This window comes from Scyliorhinus canicula, chromosome 6 (genome assembly GCF_902713615.1).
Source record: "Scyliorhinus canicula chromosome 6, sScyCan1.1, whole genome shotgun sequence".
Lineage (NCBI taxonomy): Eukaryota > Metazoa > Chordata > Chondrichthyes > Carcharhiniformes > Scyliorhinidae > Scyliorhinus > Scyliorhinus canicula.
The window spans coordinates 118314920-118337678 of NC_052151.1; positions in this window are offsets into that span (position 1 = coordinate 118314920).

The following is a 22759-nucleotide window of genomic DNA, read 5'->3' on the forward strand; positions in this document are numbered from 1 at the left end:
ACAAAGTGGAATAAGAAAAGTGACAGGCAGAGAAACAAGTGAAAAATGAGATACGCAATGGCAAACATTCAAAATGCGCATGGGTGAACTGCAACAATTGTTCATTCCTGTCTAGCACAAACATACGAGAATGGTGGCCAAACCATGGCTTACAGAGGAAATTAGAGGTAGTATTAGATCCAAGGAAGAGACATACAAATTGGCCAGAGAAACAGCAGACCTGAGGATTGGGAGCAGTTTCGAATTCGGCAAAGAAGAACAAGGGGAGTGATTGAGAAGGAGAAAAGAGAGTACGAGAGTAAGCTTGTGGGGGAATATAAAAACTTACTATATAAGCTTCTTTAGGGCCTGGTATGGTGGTTGGGGCTTGTATTTCTGTTGTCTTTTTGGTTTTGCCATTTTGTGTTTGTAAATATTTTAAAATTCTTTCAATAAAATGTTTTTTAAAAAATAAGCTTTTTGAGGGTTGAAGTTAAAAACTCACCACTATTCTTAGAATTCCCCCTATACCAAAAAGGGCCGATATTCTAAATGGTGAACAGTGATTCTCACTCCCCGACTCCTATGCAGGTTTCGGTGGGTGCTATTCAGGTCAAACTATATTTTCAAGTTATCCCCGGTATAAACCATACCTTCACAGAATAATTTTACCTACTTACCCCTTAATAGCATTGATATCCTGGGTCCTGTGTTGCTAAGTAAGTAAAGTAGGTTAATAACCACTGTTTCAGGTTAAAACTTATAAGTTATTTTATTATTATATATTTTTTTCTTTTAAAAGATGCAATCACTGTCTTTACAGAAAAGTAAAAAGATCTTGCTTCTGGATCCTTCTGGTTGGTTGAAGGGACGTTCAGGCCCAACTTGACAATCAAGCTTCTTTTTAAAAATCTGGTCTTCTTTAGATGTATTCGCTGGTGAGCTCGGTTGCTATGCCCTATCCTTCCCATGTACCGAGCTGAGAGCTGGCTCTGCTGGATATCCCTGAGCTGACTCTGAGTTGACTCTGCCTCCTCTTTAAATTCTTGTCTTCCTTAGATGTATTAGCTGTTTTAGCTCGGCTACTTGGCTCTGTCCTTTTCCCATTACCGAGCTGATTGTAAGCTGACTCTGCTTGCTTCTCTTGTTCCTTCTCTGCCTCTCTCTCTCTCTCTCTCTCTCTCTCTCTCTCTCTCTCTCTCCCTCTCCCTCTGGTTATGGTAGTTCCTGCTCTGGTCTCTGGGTTTATATTCTCTTTCTAACAGTTATTAAGTTTTTATGACATTATTGTAAACTAACTTTTATTTCACTTGGATTGAAAAAGGTACCGTTAATCTAAATTTTTCTAACACAACTAAGTATTCATTTTGGGCATGGCCTCAGCCCTCAGATCTGATTACATTGTTTCCTTTGTGATGTTCAAAGTTCCTTTGTGATATTCAAAAATGCTTTAGTTTCATAGGGGATTGAATTTTGGTTTGGTTCCTGTCATTTCTATAGTTTTATTTTCAAATTGTGTCCCCAGCTCACAACTTTGACTTTGATTTCAGCTTTAAATTATGTTTCTCGTAGACCAATAGTCTCCAGTTTTCCTTAATTTACTTGGTGTTAGCAGAATTTCACACCTATATATTTGCCCCCCTAGTCATTCTTTTCTATTTGCTGATTTTACTTCAATGAAGGGTGAATCATTGCTTTTAGCGTAATGCTAAAAATCCACTTGGTTATAACTTGAAAGGTTTACATTTATCACCTAGCTCAACTGAAACCCAGAAATCCAGATGCTTACTAAGATAGTTAATTTCAATAGAGGTGTGAACCATTGTTTTTAGCTTCATACAAACATCCTGTGTGTTTGCTAAGCCTGCTTGACTAAGGCTATTTACATTTTACAATCCTGCTCTTTGCAGCTGCTGTTAACCTCTCGTGGGATCTTTCCCTGTATCTCTCATGTTTCTCTCAGACCAGATATTACCAGACTTTCATGTTTCAAATGACACATCTTTCCATATTATCAATTACAGGCTGGAGTCATGCTCAAATGTGGCAATACATAGAGACATAGATACATGGAAGATAGGAGCAGGAGGAGGCCTTTTGGCCCTTCGAGCATGCTCTTTCATTCATCACAATCATGGCTGATCATCCAACTCAATACCCTAATCCTGTTTTCTCCCCATAGCCTTTGATCCCATTCTCTCCAAGTGCTTTTGCCAGCCGCCTCTTGAATATATTCAAAGTTTTAGCATCAACTACATCCTATGGTAATGAATTCCACAGGCTCAACACTCTTTGTGTGAAGAAATGTCTCCTTATCTCTCTCCAAAATGGTTTACCCTGAATCCCCAGACTGTGACCCCTGGTTCTGGACACACCCATCATTGGTAACATCCTCCCTGCTTCTACCCTGTCTAGTCCTGTTAGAATGTTATAAGTATCTATGAGATCCCTCCTCATTCTTCTGAACTCCAGCGAGAACAATCCCAACCTAGTCAATCTCTCCTCATATGACAGTCCTGCCATCCCTGGAATCAGTCTGGTAAACCTTGCTGCACTCCCTTGAGAGCAAGAACATCCTTCCTCCGAGAAGGAGACCAAAACAGCACTCAATACTCCAAGTGTGGCCTCACCAAGGCCCTGTGCAATTACACCAACACATCCCTGCTTCTATAATCGAAACCGCTTGCAATGAATGCCAACATTGGCTTAGGTGGGTCGGTGCAGACTCGATGGACCGAATGGCTTCCTTCTGCACAGTATGTTCTAGCATACCATTAGCCTTCTTTACCGCCTGCTGCACCTGCATGCTTACCTTCAGCGAATGGTGCACAAGGATACCCAGGTCCTGCTGCACACTCCCCTCTCCAATTTGCAACCATTCAGATAGTAATTTGCCTTCCTGTTTTTGCTGCCAAAGTGAATAGCCTCCCACTTATCCAAATTCTACTGCATCTGCCATTGATTTGCCTACTCACCCAACCTGTCCAGATCTTGCTGTAGGATCCCTGTATCCTCGTCACAATTCACCCTCCCACCTAATTTGGTGTCATCTGCAAACTTTGAGATGTTACATTTTGTTCCCTCATCCAAATCATTAATATATATTGTGAATAGCTCATAACCTCAGGTCATGATAAAACACACAGCTTCAACAGGGACACAATAAGCCTGACACATGCATAAACTCATTGGAGATTAAAACAACATTTTAACTAAGCAAAGATGAAAAAGCTATTGTTCTAACAGACATATTTTCAAAGACAGTTTGACATTAAGACATGAGCTGTTACCAGTAATCTGATCAAGGATGAAGCAGGCACCATAACAACATGAAGGCACTATTGTTCATAATGTGGATCAAGTGAAGTCAGCAGAAAACCAGTAAAACAAGAAACTAGTCTTGATAGTAGCACAGAATCGCATTCCATAACATACACAAATATTCAAACATGAAACATTCAAAACTTATGTTGCACATTAAGGATTTACAGCGAGCTAGTTAAGGGGATCGGGCAGATGCAGTCAGGGAAGGCACCGGGGCCGGATGGGTTCCCGGTGGAATTTTATAAAAAGTTTGTGGACCTAGTGGGCCCCTTGCTGGTGCGGACACTTAATGAAGCGTGGGAAGGGGGGACTTAGCCCCCGACAATGTCGCGGGCGCTGATCTCGTTAATTTTAAAGAGGGACAAGGACCCCCAGCAGTGTGGTTCATACAGGCCCATATCTCCTCAACGTAGATGCCAAGGTGCTGGCAAAAATCCTGGCCACCAGGATAGAGGACTGTGTGCCAGGGGTTGTGCATGAGGACCAGACAGGTTTTGTGAAGGGAAGGCAGCTGAACACGAATGTGTGGAGATTGTTGAATGTCATCATGATGCCGGCGATTGAGGGGGAGGCAGAGATAGTGGTGGCGCTGGATGCGGAGAAGGCCTTCGATAGAGTGGAGTGGGGGTACTTATGGGAGGTGTTGGGGAGATTTGGATTTGGTGAAGGGTTCATTAGATGGGTAAGGCTGCTATATGAGGCCCCGATGGCGTGCGTAGCCATGAATGGGAGGAGGTCGGAGTACTTCCGGCTTTACCGAGGGACCAGGCAGGGTTGCCCCCTGTCCCCCTTGTTGTTTGCACTGGCAATCGAGCCGCTGGCGATGGCATTGAGGGATTCAGAGAGGTGGAGGGGTTTGGTGCGAGGTGGGGAGGAACATAGGGTGTCGTTGCATGCCGATGACCTGTTACTGTATGTGGCGGACCCGGTGGGAGGGATGCCGGGGGTGATGGAGCTGCTCGCTGAGTTTGGGACCTTTTCAGGTTATAAACTAAATTTAGGCAAGAGTGAGGTGTTTATGGTGCACCCTGGAGACCAGGAGGAAGGAATTGGTAGGCTCCCGCTTAGGCGGGCAGGGGAGAGCTTTAGGTACCTGGGGGTGCAGGTGGCCAGGGACTGGGAGACTCTTCACAAACATAATTTCACCAAACTTGTAGATCAGATGGAGGAGGAGTTCAAGAGGTGGGACATACTGTCATTGTCGTTGGCGGGGAGGGTGCAGTCCGTCAAAATGACGGTGCTTCCGAGGTTCTTGTTCCTCTTTCAGTGCCTGCCCATCTTTATCCCCAGGGCCTTCTTTAGGAGAGTGACTAGCAGTATTCTGAGCTTTGTGTGGGCGCATGGGACTCCGAGAGTGAAGAGGGTGTTCCTGGAGCGAGGGAGGGATAGAGGCGGGCTGGCGCTGCCCAACCTTCTGGGGTACTATTGGGCGGCCAATGTATCAATGGTGCGTAAATGGGTGATGGAGGGGGGAGGAGCGGCGTGGAAAAGAATGGAGATGGCGTCATGTAGAGGTACGAGCCTGGGTGCCATGGTAACGGCGCCGTTGCCGCTCTCCCCTAAGAGGTTTACCACGAGCCCGGTGGTGGCGGCGACCCTAAGAATCTGGGGACATTGGAGGCGGCATAGGGGGGAAACAGGGGGCTCGATGGAGGCTCCACTGGGAGGCAACCATTGGTTCATCCCGGGGAACAAGGATGGGGGATTTAGGGGGTGGCAAAGGGCAGGCATCAGCAAATTGAGGGACCTGTTTATTGGCGGGAGGTTTGCGGGCCTGGGGGAACTGGAAGGTAAATGTGGCCTTCCCCAAGGGAACATGTTCAGATACTTGCAGGTAAAGGCGTTTGCTAGGCGACAGGTAGAGGGATTCCCTTTGCTGCCCTCGCAGGGGACGATGGACAGAGTGCTTTCGGGGGTGTGGGCCGGAGAGGGGAAGGTGTCTGAAATCTATAAGGTAATGCAGGAGGTGGAGGAGTCGTCAGTGGAGGAGCTGAAGGCTAAATGGGAGGAGGAACTCGGGGAGCAGATAGAGGACGGGACTTGGGCGGAAGCCTTGGAGAGAGTCAACTCTTCCTCCTCATGTGCGAGGCTTAGTCTCATCCAATTTAAGGTGCTGCACCGGGCCCACATGTCCGGGACTAGGATGAGTAGGTTCTTTGGGTGTGAGGATAGGTGCACCAGATGTTCGGGGAGTCCAGCGAACCACGCCCATATGTTCTGGGCATACCCAGCGCTGGAAGAATTCTGGAAGGGGGTGGCGGGGACGGTGTCGAGGGTGGTAGGATCCAGGGTCAAACCAGGGTGGGGACTCGCGATTTTTGGAGTTGCGGTAGAGCCGGGAGTGCAGGAGGCGAAAGAGGCCGGTGTCCTGGCCTTTGCGGCCCTATAGCCCGTCGAAGGATCCTGCTACAGTGGAAGGATGCGAGGCCCCCAAGTGTGGAGACCTGGGTCAGTGACATGGCGGGATTTATAAAACTGGAAAGGGTCAAATTTGCCCTGAGAGGATCAATACAAGGGTTCTATAAACGATGGCAGCCTTTTCTGGACTTCCTGGCGCAAAGATAGGTATCTTGGTCAATAGCAGCAGCAACCCGGGGGGGGGGGGGGGGGGGGGGGGGGGGGGGTGTTCCTTATTGTAGTTTCTATTATGTAACTTAATATTGTGTTAATTTGCATTGTTGTTAAAATGCTGTGTTGTGCATGGGGGTGGGGCGAATGTTTATGATTGTTAATATTATTGTTATTTTTGGTATTTTACTATGGTGCGTTATTGTTGTATAAATTCAACATTTTTCAATAAAAATTATTTTAAAAAAAAAGGATATGCAGCTAACCGTCAAATCAAATACGTTTGATTCTAACCCAAACCAATTAGGACGACATAGAGGTGTAGATAGATGGCTCAAGACGGATAAAATTTCCTATAAACATGATAGTCCATACGGTCATCTTTATTCCGGGATCATCCTATACTTTGACCTAACTATTAACTATCTCTATTTTTCAAATTTTCACTTTTCCACTCTAACTCTTGAAGTAAATGCAAGCTGTTTTGCCGTAAGCAAGAAACCATTTCTGTATTATTTTGAAAGTTAAATTGTGTACAAGTTTCTTCTCTAAGTCCTTTTGCTAGCCGGACTTTATTGAGAATAGATTTAAGTTTCTCCTAATTGTGATCAAATAGAGACAGTAAAGATTCTTGTTGGCATCCGAGGAGTTTAATTCAAATTTCTACTGAGTCTTAGTGTCGCAAGACCTCACTAATTCCACATGGTAGATCTCATCAATCCACCTCAATATATTTACCAATTCCATGCGCTTTAATTTTGCACAATAATCTCTTATGCGGGACTTTGTCAAACACCTTCTTAAAGACCAAATTATACCGTATCGACTGGCTCCCCCTTGTCGACTGTACTGGTTATCTCTTCAAAGAATTCCAACAGATTTGTCAAGCATGATTTTCCCTTCAGAAATCCATTCTGACTCTAACTGAACTGCCACTACTTTCTAAATGTTCCGCTATATAGTCCTTGACAATGGATTCAAGCATTTTCCCCACTACCGATGTTAGGCTTACTGCTCTATACTTTCCTGCTTTCTCTCCTCCTCCCTTTTTGAATATCGGAGTGATGGAGTGAGGTGAGCTACCATCCAATCTGCAGGGACAGTTTCAGAGTCTATAGAATCCTGGAAGATGACCACCAATGCATTCACTATTTCCAGAGCCACCTCCTTAAACACTTTGGCATGCAAATTCTCAGGCCCTGGGGATTTATCCGCCTTCAATCCCATCAGTTTTCCCAGCACCATTTCTCCATTAATGTTGATCTCCCTCAGTTCTTCCCTCTCACTAAACCTTTCATTCTCCAACATTTCTGGGATCTGATTTGTACCCTCATTTGTGAAGACAGAACCAAAGTATGTACTCAGCCATTTCTTTGTCCCTTATTATGCATTCCTCTGTTTCTGTCTGTAGGGGGCCTACATTTCTCTTTACCAATCTTTCTCTTCACATATCTGCAGAAACTCTTAGTGTCAGTCTTTATGTTCCCTGCAAGCTTCCTTTTGTACTGTACTTTCCCCTTCTTAATTGTCCCTTTGTCCTTCTTTGCTGAATTCTAAACTGCTCCCAATCCTCAGATCTATTATTTTTCTTGGTCAATCTGTATGCTTCTTGTATCGGATACTATTTCTAATTTCCTTTGTAAGCCATGGATTGGCCCTCATACCCACTTTGCTTTTGTACCAGACAGGAATGAACAGTTGCTGTAGTTCCGCAAAACGTTCCTTGAATGTTTGCCATTACCTATCCTTTAAGTAACTCGCCCCAATCTATCAAAGCCAACTCACACCTCATATCCTCATAGTTCCCTTTATTAAGATTCAGCACCCTAGTCTCCAAATCAACTACTTCACTCTCCACCTTGATAAAAAAAATTCTATCATGTTATGGTCGCTCATCCCCAAGGGGTCTCATACAGCCAGATGGGCAATGATTCCCTTCTCATTACACAGTACCCAGTCGAAGCTGGCCTGCTCTCTAGTTGGTTTCTCCATATATTGATCAAGAAAACCATCCTGTATACACTCCAGGAATTCCTCCTCTACGGCATTGTGGCTAATTTAACTTGCCCAATCTATGTGAAGATTAAAATCACCCATGATCACCGATATTCCTTTGTTACATGCATCTCTAATTTCTTGTTTAATGCCATTCCCAACCTCACCACTGCAGTTTGTTGGTCTATATATGACACCCACAAATGTTTTTTGTCCCTTGGTATTGCTCAACTCTACCCTTACAGATTCCACATTTTTAGAGCCAATATCCTTTCTCACTATTGTGTTAATTTCCTCTTTGACCAGCAGTGCCACGCCACCATATTTTATGCCTGTCCTTCCTAAATACTGAAAACCCTGGGACATTCAGATCCCATCCCTGGTAACCCTCCAGCCATGTCTCCGTTATCCCAATTATATCGTACCCATTTATATCTATCCGCGTGATTAGTTCATCCATTTTATTGCAAATGCTCCATGCATTAAGGCACAGAGCCTTTAAGTTTGTCTTTTTCACAATGTTTGTCTTGCTCACAATATTTTTCTCTATTGCCCTGTTGAATTTTGCCCTTGGTTTCTCCACCTATCACTTTTCTTATTCACTTTTCTACCTTTTGCTTTTGTCCTTGCTCCCTCGGGGTATCAGAGCACCCAGACCTACACATGTGTAAGAGGGCTGACGCCCTAGCTTTCACTTCCCTAATCACACAGTGGAGAATCTTGCTTGGCTGCCGATCAGCAGCTCCACCCACAGCTGCAGATTGACTGTCAGGCCTGTCTGAATTTCTCCACTTGGAGAAGATCAAATATGCCATTGGAGGGTCGGATTACTGCATGGGGGCAATTTGTCAGCCTGCTCCAAAACCTGTTCAAGGCCAACAATAACTAGTAGAGAAGAAAATTGAAAAGTAAAAGAAGAATGTCAGGAACACACAAACCAGGGGGAGGGGGGAGGGGTGGGGGGGGGAGAAAGAGAAGAGGGAGCCTGAGGGGGACTAAAGGAACAACACAAAGAGAGGGGGAGGGGTAGAAGCCCCCAACCACAAGATGGATGTGGCCAAAACTGGGGCGGGGGGGAACATCCGGTGTCGCTGATGTGCTAAGCGGACACACATCAGGTTGCTCTCCTCCCAATTGGATCCAAAATAGTGACTTTTTGAGATTATTGGCCCAAAAAGCTCCCAAACCCAGAAGGTGCTAACAGCAACGAAGTGGAAAGGAAAATGCTGGCAAACGGCAGTTCAAAGAGTCAACAAGAAGGTCGAAGCGGTGGAATGGGGCAGGAGCAACAAGCGGATGGATCAGCGGACCCACAATGCGAGGCGGTAGCCCCGGCAAACCAGGAGAGGGGATGTCTAGCGACCTGAATGGCGGAAAACGAGTGGACTGCGACGTCCTCCCCCACACCAGGGGTCTGATGGAAGAGTTTCCTAAAAAAGGAACTGACCGCCATGAGGGAGGTGATTAAAATGGAGTTCCAGGTGGTGGTGAAAGAGGTGGTGACGGAAGCGATGGCCCCCCTCCAGCGCACACTAGATGGCCAGGAAAAGACAATCCTGCTCCTGGAAAAGCCAGCAATGGATACGAGCAACAGGATCATGGCTCTGTTGGCCGAGGTGTAAAGTATTTGGTGGCGGCCCAGGGGAACTTGAAGGGGAAGGTCGAGGACCAGGAAAACAGATCCCAACGGCAAAACCTTTGCATCGTGGGCCTGCCAGAGGGCATTGAGGGAAGGGACCAAACGGCTATCGCCCAAATGCTGGCCAACCTAGTCGGGAGGGACAGCTTCCCAAGTTCCCCAGAACTCGACAGGGCACACAGGTCGTTCCGGCCAAAACCCAAACTGGGGAGCAGCCGAGAACGATTATCGCAAAGTTGCACCGGTACTAGGACCAGGAAAAGATCCTGAGGTGGGCTTGAAAACAAAGTTGTGCACATGGGAAGGATGCAGAATTAGGGTGTACCAGGAATTGGGGCAGTCCTTGCAAAAAAGAGGGCCGAGTTCAACAGGGCAAATTCGGCACTTTACAAGAACGGGGTGAGGTTCGGTATGTTGTTCCCGGCCAGACTCTGGGTAACGTACCAGGGGAAAGAGCACTGCTTCGGCGGAGGCCGATGAGTTTGTGAAAACAAACAATTTGGAGGGAACAAGCGCGGCAGCGGTGAGGGCAACAGGAAAAAAGGACTGAAAAAGGAGGACGAAATGGGACCAAGAACTATTATGTGGATTCTGTGATTGTACAAGACGGTGCTGCCTCGTTCTCGGTTTAAAGCTGGAGACAGAGCGAAGGGAACAAGGATAGGGGAAGAAGGTGAGGGGGCAAGGAAGGGAATGGAGACAGGCAGACAGAATATAGACTGGGCTAAGCCACCCAGGGAGGGCAGCCACCGTAATAGAAGGGAGGGCTAGCACGGGAAGCCAGACAATAAGGGGGGCCGCGGCACAACTCTCAGAGCAGAGTGAGTTTCTGGCCAAGGGGGGGCGGAGTAGGGAAGAACGTAGGGAGGATACGGGATGAGGGGGTCTCACCGAACAGAAAGAGGGTAGAAAGGTAGGAAAGGGTTGCCTCAGCGGGTATGGAACAGGCCAAGGAACCAAGATAGCATCATAAGCAGCCACTTTGGAGGGGCCCTAAATAAAGGGAGACCCCCCGAGTGCAGGGGCGCACCCACGTGGCGTACACATAGCTGGCAGCCATGTGGGTTCCCCTGGACAAAGGGAAACCCCGGAACACAGGCGTCCGACCTCCTGCTGAGAGCGGCGACTGTGGCCATTTGGATGGCCCCCCAGCAGGGTGTGTCCACCAGGTAAGTTTAGTTGATCACGGGAACGGGAGGTCAGAAACCCCCATCAGGATAGTCACCTGGAATGTAAGGGGACTTAACAGCCCAGTGAAAAGATCCAGAGTCTTCGCCCACCTGAGAAGCATGAGGGCTGACCTACAGGAAACACACCTGAGGGAGAAGAACAGATTACTGGTAAGAAAGGGCTGGGTGAGACAGACCAACCATTCATGCTATTTTTTTTTTGAAATGTTTTTTATTGAGTTTTCATATTTTATATCCAACAAATTACAAATTATTAGAAAAAAAACACGCAAAAATTAACATGTATATTTACAGGTAAGCATCTTCACAATAACAACTGTGGCCGCCCCCTTTAGCCGGCATACATATTTTACATTCCCCAATATGGCCGAGGCACATGTTTATAGGCATTTATTTACAGTTTGGTTTTGGGCCTTAGCTTGCCATCAAACCCCCATAACGAACCCGTAGCCCCCCCCCCCCCCCCCCCCCCCCCGGCTACCTTCCCCCGATTCCCGTCCATTTTCCCCTGTTTCTTGGCCACCCAACTATTCTTCCTCTTGTTCGTTGGCCACAAACAGGTCCAGGAACAATTGCATGAATGGCTCCCACGTTCTGTGGAAGCCGTCGTCTGACCCTCGGATGGCGAATTTGATTTTCTCCATTTGGAGAGATTCCGAGAGGTCGGACAGCCAGTCTGCAGCTCTGGGTGGTGCTGCTGACCGCCAGCCAAACAGGGTTCTACGGCGGGCAATCAGGGAGGCAAAGGCGTCCGCCCTCCTCCCCAGGAATAGATCTGGCTGGTCTGAAACCCCGAAGACCGCCACTATCGGGCATGGCTCCACCCTCACCCCCACCACTTTGGACATAGCCTCGAAGAAGGCTGTCCAGTACTCCACAAGTCTGGGGCAAGAGCAGAACATGTGGGCGTGGTTGGCCGGGCCTCTTTGGCACCATTCACATCTGTCCTCCACCTCCGGGAAGAACCTACTCATACGGTTTCTTGTTAAGTGGGCTCTATGTACCACTTTTAGTTGCGTCAGGCTGAGTCTTGCGCACGTGGAGGTGGAGTTGACCCTATGCAGTGCTTCGCTCCAGAGTCCCCACCCTATCTCAATCCCCAGGTCGTCCTCCCATTTCATTCTTGTTGCGTCCAGTACGGTGTCGTCCCTTTCTACCAGTCGGTCATACATGTCGCTACAGTTCCCTTTCTCTAGGATACTTGCGTCCAGTAGGTCTTCCAATAGTGTCTGTCGTGGCGGTTGTGGGTACGTCCTTGTCTCCTTTCGTAGGAAGTTTTTGAGCTGCAGGTACCGTAGCTCGTTCCCCCCGGCTAGCCGAAATTTCTCTGTCAGATCGTCCAGTGTTGCGATCCTGTCGTCCGTGTATAGGTCCCTGACTGTCAGTGTCCCCCCGTCCTGCCTCCACCTTTTGAAGGTGGCGTCAGTCAGTGCTGGTGTGAACCTATGGTTGTTGCAGATGGGAGCCTTGTCCGACATTTTGGTCAGGCCAAATTGCTGCCGCAGCTGGTTCCAGGATTGGAGGGTGGCTGTCACCACTGGGCTGCTGGAGTGTTTTTTGGGTGGGGATGGGAGTGCTGCCGTGGCGAGGGCCCGGAGGGAGGTCCCCATGCAGGAGGCCTCCTCCGCACGCATCCACTCGGCTTCTGGCTCCTGGATCCATCCCCTTACTCGCTCGGCTGTTGCCGCCCAGTGGTAGAATTGTAGATTCGGGAGGGCTAGCCCCCCCCCTGGATTTTGTTTTTTGTAGGACCTTCTTTGGGATCCTAGCATTTTTACCCCCCCCATACGAACGCCATGATAAGTTTGTCCAGCACTTTGAAAAAGGCCTTAGGGATGTAGATCGGAATGGATCTAAACAGGAAGAGGAACCTGGGCAGTACGTTCATTTTGATCATCTGGACTCTCCCCGCGAGGGAGAGCGGGAGTGGAGCGGGAGTGTGTTCCATCTTTGCAGGTCCTTTTTAACTTCCTCCGTCAGGCTGGTGAGGTTCCATTTGTGGATCCCTTTCCAGTCATGGGCTATTTGGATCCCCAGGTAGCGGAATTTGTGTTGGGCTTGTTTGAACGGCAGCCCCTTTAGTGCTGCCCTCCCCCCCCCCCCCCCCCCCCCCCACCCTCCCTTGTGAGTGTACTGGGAAGATCTTGCTTTTGCTCATGTTGAGTTTGTAGCCCGAGAAGGCTCCAAACTCTTTCAGGAGCGCTATGATTCCGTCCATGCTGCTTTGTGGGTCCGAGATATAGAGGAGCAGATCATCCGCATGGAGTGAGACTCTGTGCTCTCTACCTCCCCTTCGGATCCCCCTCCAATTTTTTGCTGCCCTGAGTGCGATTGCTAGCGGTTCGATTGCTAGTGCGAACAGCAGCGGGGACAGTGGGCATCCTTGTCTGGTGCCCCTGTGCAGCTGGAAGTATTGGGAGTTGGTATTGTTGGTCCATACGCTCGCCATGGGAACATTCATGCTATGGGAACGAGGGCTAGGGCTGTAGCCACGCTGATCAGCAAGAGGACGAGGTTTACAGACACGAGGGCAGTTACGGAGCCAGGGGGACGGTATGTCATGGTCAGCGGTGTCCTGGAAGGGGCACCGGTCGTACTGGCAAACGTGTTCGCTCCCAACTGGGACGACAGAACTTGTAAGAAAGTCCATGGTGGAAATCCGCAACATTGATACACACTGACTGATTATGAGGGGTGACTTTAACTGTGTATAGGACCGGTTGACTAACCGATTGAACCCCAGAGCGGGGAAAAAGACAGGCATGGGTAAGAAACTGGGAGCATTTATGGAGCAGATGGGGGCGGTGAGCCTGTTGAGGTTCCTGCACCCAGGAGAAAAGCAATTCTCGTTATTTTTACAAGTGCACAAGGTATACACCTGTACCCACTTCTTTGCAGTGGGTATTTTGGTGCTGATAGGAGCGGAGTACTCCGTGATCATCATCTCCGACCACTCTACACACTACGTGGATGTGAGGTTGGAGACAGGCCGTGCCCAGCAGCTGGACATGGACCTCCTGGCCGACCAGGCGTTCTGCCAGAAAACATCACAGGCCATAGGTGACTACGTGAGTAACAACCAGAACAGGGAGGTCACATCCTTCATGTTCTGGGAGGCATTGAAGGCTGTGATCAGAGGGGAAATTATAGCCTACAAGGCACGTAGAGGTAGGGAAGAGAGGGCAGCCAGGCAACAGCTGGTCGACTCCATTCTGGAGGTTGACAGAAAGTACTCCGAGGCCCCGACCGTCGGGCTGCTGGTGGAGAGGAAGAAGCTAAGAAGCTGCAAATGGACCTGAACCTGCTATCCATCAGGAAAGCAGTGCACAAACTCTACCAGACACGTGGGACCTTCTAGTTTTTAAAACGCATTTTATTGAAACTTGTATCAAAGTAGGTTACAGCAAATAAACACCCAGGGAAGCATTCTTCCCAACAATCAACTATACAGTTTGTACAGATTTTTCTCCTTTTTCACCACCCCTCCCCATCACCCCCCCCCCCCCCCCCCCCCCGCCCCTCCACCACACACCCCTGCGATGAACAGCTCCTCAAACACGGTCACAAATATCCCCCACCTTTTTTCAAACTCCCCTGCTGGAAGCCCCTTAACTCATACTTTATCTTCTCTAACCGCAGGAAGTCATACAGGTCACCCAACCATTACACGGGGATCTTCTGTGAACACAGGGACCAGGCTGGCCGCCTACTGGCTCACCAGCGCAGGTAAAGGAGAGCAGAGGCAGAGTTGAACAAAAAGGGGTCAACCGAGCATTCAAGACCTTCTACCGAGGACTGTACACCTGCGAGCCCCCCGATGGGAACACGAGGATGAAACAGTTCCTAAACAGACTGGAACTACCAGTTGCGGAGGACGACAGTCGGAGGGAGCTGGAATCATCAATAGATCTGGGGGAAATCATGGAGAGCATCAGCTCCATGCAGGCGGGGAAGAGGCCGGGTCCTGACGGGTTCCTGGCGGACTTCTATAAAAGATTTGCATCGGCCTTGGCCCCACATCTAAGGAACATGTTCGCAGACTCACTGGCAAGAGGCACTTTGCCTCATACACTAGCGCAGGCCACAATTTCATTGATACCCAAAAAGGATAAAGACCCGATGGAATGTGGATCATACAGTCCCATTTCGCTGCTGAATGTGAACGCAACAATACTCTCAAAAGTCCTGGTCAAAAGGCTGGAGAGTTGCGTACCAGAACTGGAGGACCAGATGGACTTTGTCAAGGGTCGGCAACTCACTGTGAACATCAGGCGGCTGTTAAATGTAATAATGACGCCCCTCCCAGGGAGCGAACACCAGAGGTGATCATCTCCCTGGACGCAGAAAAGGCCTTCGACAGAGTCAAATGGAAGTACCTCCTCGAGGTACTGGAACGGTTTGGGCTAGGAGCGGAATTCATCGCCTGGGTGAGGCTCCTGTACAACATTCCCAAGGCGAGAGTTCAAATTAACACCACCAGCTCTGAATACTTCCAGCTACAAAGAGGCACAAGGCAGGGATGCCCATTGTCCCAGCTCCTGTTCGAACCCCTGGCGATAGCCTTGTGGGATGTGACAAACTGGAGGGGCATCCAAAGAGGAGGCAGAGAGCACAGAGTCTCGCTCTATGAGGATGGCCTGCTCCTCTATGTCTCAAAGCCACAGGAGGGACTGAAAGCAATCAGGCTGATCCTTGTCAGGTTACAAACTCAACCTAGGTGAAAGTGGGACAGAGCTGGAAGGACTCGCATTTAAAATACCCCAACATAGATTCCGACAGCCTGGTGGAGGAAGTCAAAAAGGACCTACAGAGGTGGAACGCACTCCCACTCTCCCTGGCGGGAAGAGTGCAGACGATCAAAATGAACATGCTTCCTCTTTCGCGGTTCCTCTTCATGTTTAGATCCATACCGAACTTCACCCCCAAGGCCTCCTTCCAAAACATAGACAACTTAATTATGGCATTTGTGTAGGGGGTAAGAATCCAAGAGCCCCCAAACCAACACTGCAAAGGAGGAAAATTAAAGGGGGCCTGGCACTGCCAAACCTGCAATACTGCCACTGGGCGGCAGCAGAGAGAGGGATGGGTGCACAGTCCCAACTCGGAGTGGGTGCGGATGGAGCAGGCCTTCTGTAAGGGGATGACCCTGCAGGCCCTAACCATGGCAGCACTCCCACCCTTTGGCAAAATACACGTCCAGCTCAGTGGTGGTGGCCACACTGAAAACGTGGGGCCAATTAAGACAGCACTTCGGGCGCTGACCAAGATGTCCCCCATGGCCCCCATCTGTGGTAACCACAGATTCCCGCCAGCCAGGCTGGTCACAACGTTTAAAAAATGGAGACAGGACAGGAAAACACTGACAGTTAGGGACTTCTACATAGGAAACAGACTAGCGACGGTGAACGAACTGACAGAGGAATGGGAACTACCGACAGGACAGGAGATGAGACATCTACAAATAAAACACTTCCTCCACAAAGAGACAGCAGGGTACCCCTGGGACCCGGAAACCACACTATTAGAGGACCTGATGAACACGGACAGTAAAGAAAGGAGACTCTGCCGGAAAATATACTGACAGCTACTGGACAGAGCCTGAACACCACTGGACGAGATCAGACGGAAATGAGAGGACGAACTGGGGACAGAAGTGGGGTGGGGATTCTGGAGGGAAGCACTGAGCAGGGCCAACTCCACCTCCTTCTGCGCAAGGCTCAGCCTCATGCACTACAAAGTGGTGCACAGAACACACCTGACCAGAACCCAAGTGAGCAGGTTCTTCCTGGAGGTGGAGAACAAATGTGAAACCGTGTCAGAGGTGCCCGGCCATCCACACCCACGTGGTCTGGGCTTGTCCCAAACTTGCTGGGTTTTGGACAGCCTTCTCCAAGGCAATGTCCAAGGTGGTGAGGGTGAAGCCGAATGTGGGGATCTTCGGGATATTGGAGCAGCCAGAGCTACACATGGGGACGCCCTAGCTTTCACTTCCCTCGTCTCACGCCGGAGAAGCCTGCTCGGCTGCTGATCAGCAGCACCACCCACAGCTGCAGACTGGCTCGTAGACCATTGGAATTTCTCCACCTAGAGAAGATGAAATAAGCCATCCGAAAGTCGGAGGAAGGCTTCCTTACTGCATGGGGGCAATTCGTCGGCCTGTTCCAAAACCTGTTCTAGGCCCATGAGAAAGGGAAACTGGAAAGTTGAAACGGAAAGTGAGAAAGTCAAGGAGGAATGTCAGGGACACGCAACCCGGGGGCGGGGGAGAGAAGAGAGAGAGCCTGAGAGGGACAAAAGAAAAAATGGGGGGAGGGGGAAACCCCCACCCCGCCCCGCCCCCAACCATCTACAAGAGGTACATGGCCGAAGCCAATGGGGGAGAAAAGAAAGGGGGGGAGGGGTGACACGAGGAGAAGGGAGAACCCACCCCCCCCCAATTCGATCAAGGAGGGCATTGAGGGTGGGTGGGAGGGGGGGATTATACGCTAAGTCAGACGGCGACAGACTGTAAATAGAGCAACCGAAGAAAAAGCCTTTTTGCACTGTACTATAGATTAAAACGATTGGCAGTATGAAGAATTTTGAAAATGCCAATAAAAATATTTATTTTAAATAAGGAAGGGGGGAACCGAGATAGAGGAGGAACATCCCCCCCCCCCCCCCCCCCCCCCCCCACCGAACGAGGAGGGAGGGCATCAGGGTGAAGGAGAATAGCACATTGTAAATAGACAAAAGAACATTTTTTGTACTGTACAGTAAACAAACACGAACTGCAATGTATATAAAACTGAAAATACCAATACAAATATATATTTTTTTTAAACAAGCTTTTATAGGTGTGTGAAGGCACAAAGATTGGTGAAGGCTAATGTAGGTCCCTTTCAGTCAAAAACATGGAAAAATGGGGAATTGAGAAATGGCTGACCAACTGAATACATTAAGAAGTCTTACAACACCAGGTTAAAGTCCAACAGGTTTGTTTCAAACACTAGCTTTCGGAGCACTGCTCCATCCTCAGGTGAATAAAGAGATATGTTCCAGAAACATATATATATATGAAAGCTCGTGTTTGAAACAAACCTGTTGGACTTTAACCTGGGTTGTAAGACTTCTTACTGTGCTCACCCCAGTCCAACGCCGGCATCTCCACATCACAACTGAATACATATTTTGGTTCTGTCTTCACGATGGAGGACACAAATAACATACCAGAAATTCTGGCTGGGAAACACAGGGATCAGTGAGAGGGAGGAACTGAAGGAAATTAGTATGAGTAGGGAAATGGTATTGAGGAAATTGATGAGATTGAAGGCTGATAAATCCCCAGGGCCTGATAATCTACATCCCAGGGTCTTTAAGGAAGTGGCTATAGAAATAATGGATGCATTGGTGGCCATCTTCCAGGATTCTACAGACTCTGGAATAGTTCCTATGGATTGGAGAGTAGCTAATATAACTCCACTATTTAAAAACGGAGGGAGAGAGAAAACAGGGAATTATAGACTAGTCAGCCTGATGCCGGTAGTGAAAATGCTCACGTACATTGTAAAAGATTGAATATCAGAACACTTGGAAAATTGTGGCATGATCGGACAGAGTCAGCATGGATTTGCTAAAGGAAAATGATGCTTGACAAATGTACTTGAATTCTTCGAGGATCTAACGAGTAAAGTTGATGAGGGGGAGATGTGGTTTATTTGAACTTTCAAAAGACTTTCGACAAAGTCCTACATAAGAGATTAGCATGTGAAATTAAAGCGCATGGGGTCAGGATTAATGGGTTGAGATACTGGTCTAGCACAGTGGGCTAAGCAGCTGGCTTGTAATGCAGAACAAAGCCAGCAGCGCCGGTTCAATTCCCGTACCAGCCTCCTCGCACAGGCGTCGGAATATGGCGACGAGGGGCTTTTCACAGTAATTTGATTGAAGCCGACTTGTGACAATAAGCGATTATTATTTTTAGATAGGTAGAAAATGGTTTGGCAGATGGGAAACAGAGTAGGGATAAATGGGTCTTTTTTTAAAGTGGCAGGCAGTGACCAGTGGGCTACCACAGGGATCAATGCTAGGATCCCAGCTATTCATAATGTATACAGGTAAATCCCATTTTTATGAAATAGGTTGATGCTACTTAATTCCTTAAGAAAGGATTTTCCTTAAAACCTGTGTTTCTGTGAGGGAACTCTTCAGCCTAATTGACCCTATCAGCAATGTGACCTATGTGGAGGCTATGCTGCAGGACTGACCAGCCACAGGAAATTTCAATTGAGGATACCTATTAGTTTATATAAAAGGGGAAGTTGAAGGAAAGAGCAGAAGGTGGGGAAATAAGAGGTTGAGGAATTGCTGAATGCGTACAGTCAGAAAGCTTTTCTGGGCCAAAGGTTCTATTGGAACGTTGGTAAACAATTCAGATTTAAATTCGAGATATGAGGGATGAAAAAGGTGAGATGTTTGAGGGAGCATAGGTGCCATAGTAGTTGGGGGAGAATCAAATGTGATGGCTTTGGTGAGGGGAAGGAGATCCGCCCTGTAAACATGTAAGGGCTGGAATGTTATTAGATATATCCTTTCTCAGGAAACGAGCATCTTCGAGTGTGTTATGGAGTGGGGCAGCGGTAGGTGATTTGGCGGGTTAGAAAGGAGTTAGAGGAAGAGGTAAAAGTAATAGGAAGTGAATGCCAGTTCCAAATTTATGACAAAGATATAAGGCATCTCCCTACACCAAATCATGGACAAATATTGTGCCAAAGAGTTCTGCATTTTGACTTCCGGTTGTGACCATGGAGTGAGTGGTCACACACAGGGGAGCTCCTACTTAAGGGCACAAAAAAGACCTCTTTTTACCCATATTAGGTGGAATTTTGATGAAAAGGCATGGGTGAATGCTGGACGAGTAGTTTCCCCCGGGAATGGTATGTCTGCTGGCTATCAGACCCGGCAGGAAACAGTGAGAGATTTGGCTGAAAAGTTGAAAGGGAGCCTTTGCTGCAGCAGCCACTCTAAACATGTAGGCGGGGGATGAGCTGATGCAAGCTGGAAGGCCCAGGTGGAGGAGCTGACGGCATTTATTAAAGATGAATTCTGCCGCAGAGGAAGAGAATCACTCAAAGGCCATCGAAGGAGCTGTGGCATCCATGAAGAGTTCTCTGGAACGGGTGGAGAAGTGTTTGGAGGTGCACGGGTCGCAGATTCAGCAGATCGAAGGAGTGATCTCAGACCACAGCGATAGTCTGGTGGCTCTGGAGGCGGAGATGGGGCTCCTAGGTTACCTGTGTAAAGCGTTGAGGGCAAAGGTGGAGGAGCAGGAGAATGACTCGAGAAGGCAGAAGCTTCGAATAGTGGGCCTGCCTGAAGGAGTGGAAGGTGTGAGTGCCACGAGGTACATCTCGAAGATGCTGGCGGGGCTGGTGGCAGAAGGGGTGCTAGATAAGGTGCCTGAAGTGGATCGAGCGTATAGGTCCCTGAGGCAGAAGCCGAGAGCTGGGGAGTAGCCATGGGTGGTGATTGTGAGGCTCCACAAATTTGTAGAGAAAGACAAGATTCTGCGATGGGCCAGGGAGAAGCATACCTGCGACTGGGAGGGAAATAACGTCTGAATTTATCAGGATGTCGGAGCCGAGTTGGCGAAGCAGTGAACAGGCTTCAACAAGGCCAATGCAGTGCTGTACCAGCAGATCAGGTTTGAGGTGCTCTAGCCGCCAAAATTATGGGTAAGGTTCGGAGGCCGGGAGTATTATTATGAGACCCCAGAAGCGGCTGAAGACTTCATTAAGGAGCACAGACTGGTGGAGAACTGAGTGGACAATGCTTGGGAACTGGGGTGCTGGCACTTTGTGATGATTTGGAGCATGTTTAAAGTGGGGGTAGGGATTGGGGGATTTTCATCTCTTTGTTTTGGGCGGGTTTGCTGTTCAATGTTGTAAGGGGTTGTAGGAGTGAAGAATTTATGTGGGGGTGGATGTTCCCATCCCCCCTCCTGTTTTATGGCACAGTTTGTGTTTAATATTTGGTTGTTTACTTTTGGAGAAGACTGCCTGGAGTTCAGGAGAAGTCCTTGTTTGGGTGGGGGAGGGTAAGGTCAGCAGGGAGCCTTCCTCCTTGAGCTGAGGAGTGAGGCGGGTGATACGACCATCAATTCACATGAGACGATTAGTACAAGTGAACAGTGGTTTTAATGAGCTAGATCTGTGCCTGCCTGCGACTGCTCTGTACTGAGTGTCGCCTACAGGCTGCAGATTTATATACCTCCCCCGAGGGGACGGAGCCATAGGCGGAGCTCACAAGGACATCAACATAATACAATACAATACAGTGGTGAATTGTAGTAGCAATACGTTCACCACATTCACCCCCTGTTAAAAAATTGAAGTCCAGCGGAGGTGAAGTGGGCTCACAGATCGAGTCTGTCCGGCGCCTTGATCATTCTCTGTGATCGCCTCAGCTCTGGCTTCGCTGCGGGCACGGGTGTTGGGCTCGTTGACTCCGGGAGCGTGTTGTCTGGAGCTTCATCACGGTGGGTTGGCGATGGGGGGAGGGGGGTGTAGGCCGTGTAGGGGTGGTGTTTGGTGTGGGGGGGGGGGCGTAGGTGATGGTCGCTGGGGAACTGGCGGGTGCCAGATCCCGGAGGGAGACTGTATCTTGTAGGCCGTCGCGGTGTGCCACATAGGCATACTGAGGGTTGACATGTAGGAGCTAGACCCTCTCGACCAGGTGGGTGGACTTTTGGCTCCTCGCGTGCTTCCGGAGGAGGACAGGCCCCGGTGTTGTCAGCCAGGACGGAAGTGAGACCCCAGAGGTGGATTTCCTGGGGAAGACAAATAGACGGTCGTGCGGGGTCTCGTTCGTGGCTGTGCAGAGGAGTGGCCTAATGGAGTGGAGGGCGTCGGGGTGGACCTTCTTCCAGCGGAAAACTGGGATACTTCTAGATCGTAGGGCCAGAAGGATGGCCTTCCATACCGTTGTGTTCTTCCTCTCCACCTGTCCGTTTCCCCGGGGGTTGTAGCTGGTAGTCCTGCTCGAGGCAATGCCCTTACCGAGCAGGTACTGATGCAGCTCATCGCTCATAAATGAGGAGCCCCGGTCACTGTGGACGTAAGTGGGAAACCGAACAGGTCGAAGATGCTGTGCAGGGCCTTAATGACAGTGGCTTTGGTCATGTCGGGGCATGGGATGGTAAAGGGGAAAGGGGAGTTCTCGTCAACGACGTTGAGAAAATATGTTGTGGTCAGTGGAGGGGAGGGGCCCTTTGAAATCGATGCTGAGGCGCTCAAAGGGATGGGATGCCTTCACCAGGTGGGCCTCGTCTGGCTGATAGACGTGCGGCTTGCACTCCACGCAGACTTGGCAGGCCCTGACCTCCTCGGTGGAGTAGGACAGGTTGGGGGCCTTGATGAAGTGGAGAAGCTGGGTGACTCCCCGAGTGACAGACGTCATTGTGGATTGCCCGAAGTCGGTCATCTTGCGCGCTGGCGCATGTGCCGCGGGACTGGGTTTCTGGGGGCTCATTGAGCTTCGCAGGACGATACACAATATCATAATTATAGGTGGAGAGTTCGATTCTCCACCTCAAGGTTTTATCATTCTTGATCTTGCCCCGCTGTGTGTTGTTGAACATAAAGGCTATCGACCGTTGGTCGGTGACTAGGGTGAACCTCCTACCGACCAGGTAGTGCCTCCAATGCCGCACAGCTTCCACAATGGCTTGAGCTTCGTTTTCGACAGAGGAGTGTCGAATTTCAGAGCCGTTGAGGGTACGGGAAAAGAAGGCCACGGACCTGCCTGCCTGGTTAAGGGTAGCGGCCAGGGCGACCTCTGACTCATCGCTCTCCACCTGGAAGGGGATGGACTCGTCCACCACGTGAGGTGGTGGGGGACAAGGCTGAGAGGGGTGTCCGGGTGGGAGGGGGAAGAGAGGAAGGGGAGAGGAAGGGGAAGGGGGGGGAGTGGCAGGCGGTGAGAGATGACATGGTCAGGGGCAGAGGAAGGGGCCATCTGGGATGGGTTAGGTATAGGGTGAAATTAAGGGGTGAGTTAAGTAGGGAAGATGACAGATGGTTGAGGG